The 12616-nt window shown below is 45.5% G+C and overlaps 1 protein-coding gene across 1 annotated transcript in view; it reads right to left on the minus strand.

The window, feature by feature from the left end:
• SH3PXD2A (SH3 and PX domains 2A) overlaps nucleotides 1-12616 on the minus strand; it is a 272067-nt gene that overhangs the window by 83707 nt on the left and 175744 nt on the right. The window lies entirely within an intron of this gene.

A 12616-nucleotide genomic window follows, 5' to 3' on the forward strand; every position in this document is an offset into this window, starting at 1 on the left:
ATCACAGCAGTCTTCCCTACTATAAACCTCAGACAAGCAAGCACTCACCCATTGAGGATGGTGGGATTTTGTTCACATACTTTGAGCAGGGCATGAACTTGAATGTTTACCAAGTCAGGTATGGAAAGGAGCAGGAGTGTTTCCACCTTTCCTTGCCTTGAGACGTATGTGTGGCCTTAACTGCCTGGGTGACCAGGCCAGCATCCTGTACAAACACAGGGTCTACAGCTTGTGATCATTTTTCCTAAGTCTGAAGGAAGACAAGATCCCTTCTCTGGTATTCCATGTCAGGTGACAACTGTTTGCAGAAGAAATCCACTGGTTACTCAGGAGAAGTCCCAATTCCTTACGCTATAAAGCTTAGGTTTTGCCTTGTATTGGTCCACTTCTCCTCAGACTCTGACACCTCAGCTAGAAGTTGTTTCTCTGCTCCTTCCTCCTTCCCAACTCCTGGTGACAAGGAGTCTCATGTGCCCATGACAATTTTGCATCTTCCCGAGTCCCACGTTTTCCACACAAAACTGTTTCTAGTTACTGTGGAAAAGCAAAAGAGCATTTCAGAAGAACAAGGAGCACAGTGTCATGTTTCTTTCCTGTGTCTTGACCCACAAGATTTCTCACTTTTGCTCCTCTTTTCTCCTCCATCCCACATGGGACAGTGAGAGAGCAGCTGTGCAGGTACTTAGCTGTGGCCAGGGTCAACCTACCACAAGAGGGGAAGCTGCTTCGGATTGCAGCTTTGCGTTAAGCACGAAGATACAACACACCAAGCTACTATCTGCTGCTAGCGGTGACATCAAAGTGAGGCAGCAGTCATCACAGCAAAGCGCTTATCAGAAATCATGCATCATGAAAAACCAATACACAAGCAGAGAAAGACCCTGGCTATATGCGGTCAGAGACTCATATTGAAGACAAATCCAAAACCACACAGTTTGAACTACAGAATTCTCTTTTTAATAGCATGCAGAACACCAAGACATGAGAATTTACCTGGAGCGACACTCTTTTTTGGAGTCTCAGACAAACTGGACATCCAAACTTGAAATCCAAGAAGAGGGCAGCCATGAAAAGAGAAAGTAATTAGAGAAACAAGAAAACAGTCATACCAGAAAGTTTTAAAGTTAGTCAAGACAGCTTTGAAAGAGATGTTAGGTTTCTTAAGAGTGGTGTTGGCACGATAGGGACTCAGTTAAAGGTCAAGTCATAAGAACTACCCGGTTAATTTTTATGTTTTAGGGGACTTGCAGAGCTTATGAAACTGATCTGTAGTGATCCAACTTTGAGATCTTGGAATAAGATATGCTCTGAGCTCACTCCCAATAGGACAGGTAATGCACACCAAGAGACAGTTTGACTTGTTAAGCCTCAAACCTGCAAAAGTATTTAGCTTTGCAGCTGTTAATGATCCCCAAAAGACCAACAGGCAACTCACAGAGAGCAGCTTAGCACACACATGCAAGTTTCTACAAGCATTTTGTTACCCTGGAATAGCATTAAGGAAAATAACAATAGACAAATAATGCTCAATGGAAAAAGAATACAAAGCTCCAATAAAGGTACATCCAAAGTTAACTAGAAATACCATTTTTTAGCCAATGAATATGAGGCAGAAACCTGGTTTAGGAAAAAGCTAACAGAGTTGCTACCAACAAGGTCAAAGACTTCCCTCCCCCTCCATGAAACGAGGTGTAAATACTTGGGTTGGGATTCTGGGAATAATCTTCAAATGTTAAGTGTTATTTTTTTGTTTGAATACACTGGAAGCACATTTTAAAAGTTGGCAGGTTTGCCCCCATTTCTACATAAGAACCAGCAGACATTCCCCTTCTGTGGGATGAGGGAGCAGAAGGGCAGCTGTCACTGTCACATTGCCTGGGAGAAGAGATGAGGAGGCTTGTTTATATGACAGGCTAAGAATTTCCTAAATTCTAGCAAACAATACCAAAATGCAATTTAAAAAACTCATTTGCAATGGGGAACCCAGTTCTGGACCCATCAGTTTAACAGCAGAGAAGATGCACCCTTCAGTCACTTGGAGAGAGGAGCAAGCTGTACTGGTGCCCTCGTCTATTTGACTTATCTTTTGACCTGCAGATTACTATCAAGACAGCCAAAAATCAGTAATGTATATGACTAGTATGTATGTAACTGAGAAATTGCTAGCATGACACAAAACATACGAAGCTGCTTTCAAACCTCTCCACTGGAAACCAGAGTTCCAAGAAACACACTGCTGCGTTTCCTCAGTGCTAATGGAATGGTGAAGTTTCGGAATCCTTTCTTTAGATCAGGCACACAATTTTTATTGCGTTAGAGCAAAACCGGAATTCACATGGATTCGGTATTTCATTTACTTTTCAGTAAGTTCTCAATAGTGGCAGTCTGGAGAAAAAACTGAAGGTTTCCAACAATCTAACTCCCAAACTTATACGCTGTATTGTCACAATACAGTACAAAATACACTATGGTACATTACTGTAATTTACTTTGGCTTTACCATTTAAGAAAAAGAAAAAAAAATGAAAGGCTCTGCATTGGTAGAGTACAACAGGAAATCATTTGGCAGAGTAACTTGTGCTCTAGCTTATGGAGGGTATATACAGCATGTTTCTATTACAGACTTGAGGCATGCACAGGAAAAGGTGTGAAGGAGTTGTTGTCAGCGACTTGTCTATTAGCTTTTGAATAGACTTCACTGCCTTCAGGAACTGGATTATGAACTTCAGTCAGCTGTCAGATCTTTTTCCAGACAGAAGAACCTGAATATGGCAGCGATAAATAAAGCAGAAGACATATTGCAGGAGCAACTGGGAAGATTTCAGTTTGTCCCAATCCAAGTTGGCAGCAAAGTGCTGAAACAGCCAACAATTAAAGATAGAGCAAAGAAGGTGCACTTAGCACAAGCTTAGGGCTACCCTGAATCTGCCTGCCCAGGAAGAGAGGGTGTTTAAACTTAGACACTCAGTAGCCATATCTACAAACGCCCCCTGTGAGATCTCAAGGAACCAAACTCCCCATAAAAACCAATCCCGTTAGTGACTATCAATTTTTTTTTCATTTCTTTTTAAACAAAGTAATTTTTTCCTCCTTGTCAAAACTATTGGCCTAAGTTAGAAAGGGGCAATCTAAGTATTATCTGGTAAACAATCCCACAGGTCCCCAACATAGGCTCCCTGGCCCCAGCAGCAGCACAAAAGCAGCAGCACTTCTCGGCTGCCTCAGCCTGACAGCAGCTAGATGTGGATGAGGTTGCTTCTGAAGCAGAAGACAGCTAGCATATTTCAGCTGCTCCTGCACATCTGCTTAGCATTAAACTTCCTTCTTGGGGATTTTTTTTTTTATTCCAAGACATTTAAGCTCTAATTGCTACCAGCTTTTAAGAGTCCCCCCTACAAATAATAAAAATATCAGACATTAGTGATGGATTCCACTTCACAGAGAGCTCAAATGAAGAGCCGCGGAGGGAGCCAGGGTACAGGGAGGAGGTCAGAGGCCCCAGAAGCACACTGTGCCCGAGCCAGCAAAACACAAGCTTTGAATGGACCTGGGTTTCCCCTTTAGGACAGAGTTTTACTGGAATTCTGCATGGGGCTTGGAGCCGGTTTCCAATGGGATTGGTAACGGTAAACGAACAAACCCTCGCTTCCTGCCTCTCCTCTCCCTTGTTGCTGCACGGCTGAGCGCCGGCTGGTCTCAGATGACTTGGAGGTGGGGGGGAAATCTCAGCCTTTGGAAGGGAAATTAAAGTTGCCTGCTCAAAGCAAGCCACTCCTAAGGCAACAGCATCCCAGTTCTGCTCCTAACACCAACCCCCACAGCCCTTGCTGCTGGCTTCGGCTGCAGCCAGAACAAACCCCTCCAACTGGAATTATTTTTAAAAGCTCAAAAGAAACACTGGTCCATAAATTACAGTTAAGCCACGGGGCCAAGGCAGTTGTGAAGAGCACAGAGGAGGCTCCCCTTCAGAGCTGCACCACACAGAAATAGCGGTGGAGCAGGCAAGTCACTGGACGAGGCCACTGAACCCCATCTCATCTGAGCTGCCACCACAGAGGTGGGTGACCCCTCAGATGGTTCAGCTGGGCTCCTCAGGTGGGGAGGGAAAGGAAGGAGATGGGTGTGTGTGTGTGTGTGTGCACACAGGCTTTAAAGACACAATTAAGACGGTTGCTCTAGTGAAGAAAACACATGAAATGGATTATTTTAGATTTCACCAGAAGCTTTCCTGCTGCCAGTGAGACTGGTTTGTTTGCTGCTCCTCCCACCCCTAGCAAGAGAACAGGCGCCAGACTGCTGGGGACCAATGCTTTATGCTTGCGATACTGCCCCACTCATCTCATTTTAGCAGCAGACTATTTGTCTTGTGTGCAGTTACAGCAGAGCGAGCTTCAAGGAAAATCTACAAAAGCTAGAGTCAGTCTAGCACGAGCTCAATGCTACCAAAATCCAGGAGATGCTGCATTCACAGTTCACATCAGTACTGCAAATCCAGCTGGGTCCCTGGTCCAGCAGGTGCAAAGAAACGCCTCCTACACAGGCATTTTAGCAATAGCTACTAATGCAGGTTTCTTTGTTAATGTCACTTAAAGTGTTCAGATCAACGTTGAGGCCGGCATCCGTTATTTAATACTGCTGTAAGGCCAGAAGGAACCCCCTCCTGAAGGTTCACAGGTTGCATATTGCTGGGGCTATCGGGGACCTTTAAAACTTTTTAAAACTAGTGTCTGTAGAGCTGTCTAGCCTGTTAAGCTACATATCTCCCAACAACATTTCTGCAGTAATCCTGGGGAATTGGATCATATTGGTCATAGGTCTCAGCATGGTTGTAGCTCTGGCCACGTGGCCCTTGCCCCACATGATTTCTGTGCACAGCTGAGAAGTTAGCATGGGTCAAAGACAAGTCCTAGAATGATTAGGAAAGGACCTTAAAGATCACCTAGTTCCAAGCCCCCTGCCATAGGCAGGGTCACCTTCCACTAGACCAGGTTGCTCAAAGCCCCATCCAACCTGGCCCTGAGCACTGCCAGGGATGGGGCATCCATAGCTTCTCTGGGAAACCCATTTCAGTGCCTCACCATGCTCACAGTAAAGGATTTCCTCCTTATATCTAATCTAAATCCACCGTCTTTCAATTTAAAATTGTTACCCCTTGTCCTATGGCTACAGGCCCTACACTAAAAAGTCTGTGCCCATCTTTCTTGTAAGCCCCTTTAAATACTGAAAGGCGCTATAAGGTCTCCCCGGAGCCTTCTCTTCTCCAGGCTGAACAACCCCAACTCTCTCAGCCTGTCCTCACAGGAGAGGTGCTCCAGCCCTCTGACCATCTTCGCAGCCTCCTCTGGACTCGCTCCAACAGGTCCATGTCCTTCTTGTGCTGTGGCCCCCAGAGTTGAACACAGTACTGCAGGTGGGGTCTCACAAGCGGGGTCCCAATAAATCACTTAGATGTGGCTACCTTGCTTTGGAGGGTAAAAAGCTTAATTGTAAAGGCATGACCTGTTCTGCAATAGTTGTCATATATAGGAGGTAGCAGACCGAGGTCCGTTTAATTAATAAAACTCTTTTGTTCTCATGAAGCCCTATCTTAAACATCACCTGGGAATACTGAAATCTCCCTGCAGCTGTTGAGGTGCACCTTAAAATACTGAGAAAAGGATTGTAAGAACAAGTGGCTGTGCCGAAGAGATGCTAACGTCTGAAAGAGACCGCCCCTTTCTAACAGTGACCAGTTCTGTAGTTTGTTAGTCTTCTCCATGAAGTAGTACTACTGGCTCAGTTACTCAAGGACCACAGCAGTGAGTGCAGCTGAGCATTTTGCAGATTCATTTCCCAGACATACACCCTTCCTGTCTTAACTGGAAGGGTGAAAAGAGACTAAGCAGTACAATCCTAGAGTAAACTGAAAGTATACTGGCGTCCTGAGAAGTCAACGACCAGCACTCCACTCCAGACAACCTCACTGGTGGTCCAGTAACTGGCAGTGATTCCTCAGACTGGAGCTGGGGAAAGTAAATGATGTTTCTACTCACCGCTTTTCAAACAGAAAGCATTAAGAGAAGAAAGGGGTGTTCTCAGCCCAACAGTGGTATTTGATAAGTCAGCAAGAAGTGGGCTGACGGGGCTGTTCCTTAGAAGTGTCCATTTCTTACAGTTGGCCAAGAGCCTTGTTCACTGTGATGTTTGTCACGCATGGCAGAACAGAAAATGGAAGTTAAGCCGTCATTTCAATCTAGATTTTGGAGGTCAATCCTGCCAAGGAGTTGGTATATATGAAGTGCCACATTCTCCTGGGCGCTCAGGTGGGATGCCTTACTGCCCAGAGCAGTGAAGACTTCCAGAGGGCCAGGCTCAGTCTACCCCAGCTCCTCCAGAGCTTCTTGCTGGTATTTTGCCTCCACTTCTCCCCTCATCATTTCCTTTCTGGCCCCTCAGACAAGCTGAGGAACAACCTCCTCCTGACAAGGTGAGGCCTGCCATCCATACAGCCAAGAGCAGGAAGGTCACTGAGGCACCCCAAAACTGTGGTGCTTGTTTCTGCTCCCATCTGCAGACAGAGCACCGTGCTCAGTATTTCCCCCATACCCTTGTGTGTCATCTCCAAACCCTTCATCCCCCAGACTCATTGACCATCCTTTATCAGCCCATCTCCAGGTTTCTCTCCTCTAGTCTCTTCTCCTTCAGCTGGGGCTTGATACTTTGGCGAAATGGGAAGGCAGCAAGATACACTAGTACTAGACTAAGGGATAGAGAAAGAAATACTTGACGTTGCTAGCCTTCGCCAGGAATTGAAGTACTTTTATCAGAAAGTTACTGTGATATAGTGTCTACATGTAGCTCTACAATATGGCTGTAAAACAGCCTGGAAAGATTAAAAAATGCAGATGAGCCTTAATCTGAATTGGAACCATTTTCACACATTTCTGGCTCACACAATTAATTTATCAGAAAACAACAGACAGCCAGAGAAATGGGAGGATGGCACAGAGAGATTGCAAGTGTTTTGATGTATTTCAAGCGCTGTCGCTCAAGGCATCCTGTTGAACTGTGCCATTGATGTTTCGCTCTCCAGACTCCAGAGGGACCTAAACAAAAACAACGTTTGTGCCCAGTGCCTGACCTAGGGTGGGCCTGCTCAGCCATTACACTTCCTAGGTACCACATGACAGATTTATTTGCTACTGTAATCGTTGGACAAGCAGCAGCCATCCCTGTCCCTCACCAGAGCAGCTTAAATAAGTTCTCCTTACTCTTATGTCTGTGGGATGCTAATGCATCATGTTTGAAAGAAGCGTTTTGAGATAGTCCTTGAAGGAATACAGAGATATAATCTTGTCTCCAACCCTCCCTCCTTGGGAGACTTTTTTAAAGAAAACCTCTCATCCCTGCAGAGATACATCCTCTTCTATATACCTGACACAGAACATCACCTCCACCCCCCATGCCATCTGTTAGAGAGGCAGTATCTTAAAGGGCTACATCTTGAAAAAATACTTGACTAGTAGATTTGCATGTATCAAACATGCAAATTCAGCCAAAGTGCATAAGTAAAAGAATTAGCAGCAGGCATTAAATAAGGCCTTTAATTTTAGTCCTATGCAGAGTTCAGCCGCATCACGAACAGCTTGTGGAGGGCCCAGACTCTGGAAGAGGCACTGCATTTGTGCTGAGGGTGGGGGCAGATGTGCTTGAGCTGCAGTGCCAAGCCCAGCCAGCACCTTCTTCTCCCTGTCAGAAGCAGCTGCCGGGGAGCTGCTGGGGCTCCTCGCCTCCCCAGCACCATGCTGCAGCCCGATCTCAGGCCACTTCCACTTGCCACGTAACCAGAGCTGCCTGGCGTACACTAGACCCACACACACTGCTTGGAAAATGTTCACATCTGGCTTTCACGTGACTCAAGCATGCCTCATAAATTCATCATCTGGATAACTCACTCCTGCAGGAGAGAAATCTACAACCAGAGAGCCTTTTCCAGAGTCAGAACAGAGCAGCGGGGCAAGAAGATTGTGTGCTCGACGAACTTCACAGTGACGCCCTCACCAGCTGCGTTTCCACAGCCTCACACAGTCCTTCATACTTTCTAAAAAGTATGAATGTAGAGTAAATTAGTTCCCATTTTCTACTGGTTTACATCTGCAAAAGCCCATCCTAACCCCATTCACAGACCCAGAAATGTCCAGGATTGTTTCGTTTTTGTTCTGGAAGCCACAGCTCCTATTAACTCTTTCCACATGGCAAGCAAGGACTGCTTCCCGCATGATCACAGTGGTACGGCCCCTGCACATACAGTTTTGTAGCAGTTCCCAGTTTTGCTAGGAAGTGCCTAGAATATCTGAATACTAATCCACATCTACAGCTGTAAAAACTGAGAGCATCACCCCTCTGAGCAAAAAAACCACCAGCCTCCAACATTGCCAAGGAAGCCGGAGAAGCCCCAGACGTTGCACTTGGAAAGTCACAGGTATGTACACACACTAGGATTCATGCATGGTTCAAAAAAGAAAAAAAAAAAAAAAAAAAAAAAAAGCACAAGTCAAATCCCAATTGTGAAGAAGTCACGCTGCCAAGCACAGAGAACGTACCATAGCATCAGCATGTCCAGGCAGCGTGTTTTCACTGGCAGCAGAGTGAGCTGGCCAATTGATGCTTATGTTATAACTCCTGCTGAACACCTTTCTAAGTAATGCTTTCAGTCATCTCTGCTTAGATGAGCCGCTCCATCTAGAGCAGACTGGTGAAGATTTTGCTTGTCATACAGCCTGGATGCAGGCCAGCCAGAATGTGACAGCTATAAAACCATGCACAAAGCTGGAGACACTCAGGGAGTGCTATTTTAGGGGTGAGTGCTCTCAAAAGCCTAATTCTGCTATCCATCCAGAATGCTAACACATTCTGCTATCCAGGTTTCCTTCTCACAAGACAGATTCAAATTTCAGGTGCTCACCAGCCTGAGACTAAGTTATCTAAACACCCAGCTAAGAGGTCTGCTCCTCTCAGCCAGCCAGACTCGTCTGTGCCACGTACAGATTCCTGCAATGGCTGAGGATCATCACCCTCCACTCCAGCTCCCAAGTGCATTTCTCTCTTGCCTCATCTAACATGCCAAAATCAAAATCCAATACTATACAGCTCTCTCCATGGAAGAGCAGGAAAACTCATGCAGGCAGTTTTAATACCATCTGCCATCGACAAGACAGGAGGAAGGCAGAATAGGAGCAGATGGAGAATAGAGAACTCCTTAAAACCACAAGAAATGCCATTACATCCCCTAAGGTACCAAGTGCTTTCTCAGCACTCAGCTGAAGGCTCTCAAAGGCATTTCCAAGGGTGCATGCTGTTCTGCCATGGTTGTGCTTGAGCCACACCTCATACTTGCAGTGCTTCCCTGCCCTCTCTCCCCAACACGGGGCTCTGTGCAGCATCGGCGCTGAACTGGGAACGGCAAAGAGCAAACACATTCCTTTCGCTAATCCTGTACCCTGTCCCTACACTTCAGTTTAAAAGCCAAGGAGCAAAACAAAAAAAACCAACACAAACAACTCTTCTTCTCTTGTCCTGTCTTCTTCCCACTCCAGCATATGGGCCACCCAGAAGACAGCGACCCTATACATCTAACAGGCCACATGTCCTGTCAGCAGAAAAGGCTGAAGCAGTGTGAAAAAAAAAAGTCTCCTATCTGCTCTTCTCTTCAGTAGCCTCAAGCAGAACTCCAAAGCATTTCAGTTTAAACAATGACTTTAAAAATATAGTCTACAAGGAGAAGTGTGAGATCAGTTTCCTCCTGCCAGAACACCACAGGCTGGATGTGGAGTGTGGGATTTGAGTGGACAAATTCACATCTTGACTGAAGATGCAGAATTGGGTCACACACTCACAGACACTGCAAGGAGATCAAGTCTGCCTGACTTAGCTGAAGCTCTTCCTTAAATCCTGCTCTGTGCCAATGCACCTGAGCACAGAGCAATAGCCCTGCTTTGGAAATAACACAGAGTGGATGTGACTTCAGTTATACGAAGAATTTGCTAAAAAAAAAAAAGACAGAGAGAGACAGGCTTATTAAAAAATGAAGAGGAAAGAAAATGAGTTGTTTTGGGAATTACTGCATCAGGCAAAAGCCAATAAACTGAACAGAAATGAAGAGTTTAGCATATTCACTAGCTGAGGAAGAATAATTCTCCACCATAAGAAGAGGCAGCTCCATCATCAAGGACTGAATCGAGGATGCACACTGAGATCATTAACTACTAACTCCTTCCAGCACCAGGCCCAAGATGTATATCCCTAGTAATTATACGCTAAGGTTTGTTTGGTCCTTGGTTGCTATGCTTCTGCCTACTTTATCCTTATTTTATTACTAAATCTTTTATCCTCCTGTTAAAAAAAAAAAAAAAAAAAAGCTATGTGAGAACCAAAATGTTCTGCCAGAATCTGCTGTTTTTAAATTCCATGCAGTAATTAGTACATACAGCCAAGAAGGTTAATCGTATGACGGGGGAACAGATCCTGATTTCTGATCAAGAGCAATCCTGTCAGTACATGCTTGTGAAGTTACAAAATAGTGGCTGGCAAAATACCTTGTCCAGCCATCCTCACCAACAGGCCAAATAGCACCAAGGAGCCCGTCCATTGCTGCTGTTTTTGCACTAATTGTAGAAAACAATGCAAGGAGTCCAGCACACACGTGTGATTCATCAGGACACAAACAAGAGCACATGTCCTACCACAGATTTCTTAAAAGGATTAAGACACCAAGCCCAAGCTACATGATTTAAGATGTTCCTGGGACCTTGCCATGGGCTTGGACAGACTTAAATCCCCATTTACCACCTTAAAAAAACCAACAAAAAAACAACCTCCCAAGCTGAAGCAGAACGTCTCAAACTAAAATTTGAGTTTAAACCCGCCACGTTCTAGCCTTGCCACTATCACCTGGGCTCAGATTCATCGAGCAATAACAGCTGCGTGCTCCGTTACTCACACACTCAACACAGGTAGCCCCAAAACATCTGCTGCAGTCAGCACCCTGACAGGAGATTTGTTGCATCATGCTGGGATTCACCATGTTTGTTAACTGGACTTTTCAACATCTTTAGTAACACACGCCTAGATTTGGCCCCTTTGAGAACCCATTTAAAAGGTTCAGGCTTCCTCGGGCTGAGAGAGGGAAACTGAGACAGATTTCTTCCCTCCCCTGTGGCCATCTCCCACAAATAGCTAAAGTACCTGCCAGGGCTGGAGGCCATGTGTTCCCTCCTGTCCCTGTACCCATGTGTAGCTAAGTGCCTGCTGCAGAGCTACGAAGCTGGCAGAGAGCTCCGCACCCAGTTGCACCTCAGTGCTGCTACAGGCAGAGCCAGCCCCAGCCACACAGCATCACTGCTCCAGCTCACGCTTGTGACCCCATCGGGTGATTAAGCACAGGAAGGGTAGCACACACCATTCATTATCTCTGTATCGCCTCCAAAGGAGACAGTTCAAACTGAAGTTAAGAAAATAAAGCTCATTTATAAAAATATATATAAAAAAAAAAAAGAAGTGAGATGTGCCATGGAGCTGTAAGTGCAGGCTAGACACTTGCGGTGTGACAGGACCAGAAAGGTTAAGTTCTGAAGTGATGAGCACAGCTCAGCTGTAAAGACATAAAAAGCCCAATGTCAAGCCACTTCCCTTTGTAATTACAAAGGAAGCAGAAAAAACTATCCCTGATAATTCAAAGAAACAGCAATTACGGCATCTCCCTGAAGCTGACAGAGCATGCATCCTCAGTGTGTGAGCATGGAAGAGGGTTTCCCTAGTAATGAAGAATTAGGCTAAAGTAACAACCCTTGCTGTCAGCATCACCCAGAAGCCCAAGGCAGCAATCCTGCAAAGTGATCAGCCACCAGGGCCCTCGATGCTGTTACAATGATCTGCTTGTTTCTCACTTGGAGGCCCCACTTCCATCACTGTTGCAACTCTCTCAACTTTACTTAATTTCCTCATTGAGGGAAAAGACAGCATTACAGATGTTTCTATAAAAAGTCTGAGAAGTAGCTTCCCATGGACTCTGAAGTTTTTACTTACTTGCCAATGGATACAACTTTCCTAGCGTAAGACTACAGAAGGGAAAGGAAGCAGACGTTGTTGTCTGGGTGCTGCCATATTCTGCCAGTCCAAAAATTGTCTGTGGGAACCAAGTTGAAGGACAGTTCTCTGCTGAGGAAGCCAAGCCTTACTGGGGCTTGGACCTAACTGTTCATATTTCAAGTACTCAAATACAGCCAGCTTGATGCAGGAAGGATCTGATCAACTAGACAAAGGAGACACACTGGTACTGATGGAAAAATACACTTTTTTATTTTTATTTTTTAATTTTTTTGTCCCTCACTTGGAGCAGCATCCTATCAAATAGTAGCAAGGTGCCAGAGAAAGCCATTGAGCAGCAGCTTGAGCTAGCTGCACCTGAAGCAGAAAGCAGGGCAGCCAGAGCAGTGGCAGTGAGCAAGCAGTAGGGTTTTTTGTTGTGATTTCAGAAGGGGGTGGCCAGCAGTGCTCCTGCTAGCGCGCACTGAAAGCGGCCAGCAGCCAAGCCCTTGCGCTTACAAGGCAGGTAGAAGAAATCCATGCCTTAACTTTG

Source organism: Falco punctatus (genome assembly GCF_963210335.1).
Source record: "Falco punctatus genome assembly, chromosome: 9".
Taxonomy (NCBI): Eukaryota; Metazoa; Chordata; class Aves; order Falconiformes; family Falconidae; genus Falco; species Falco punctatus.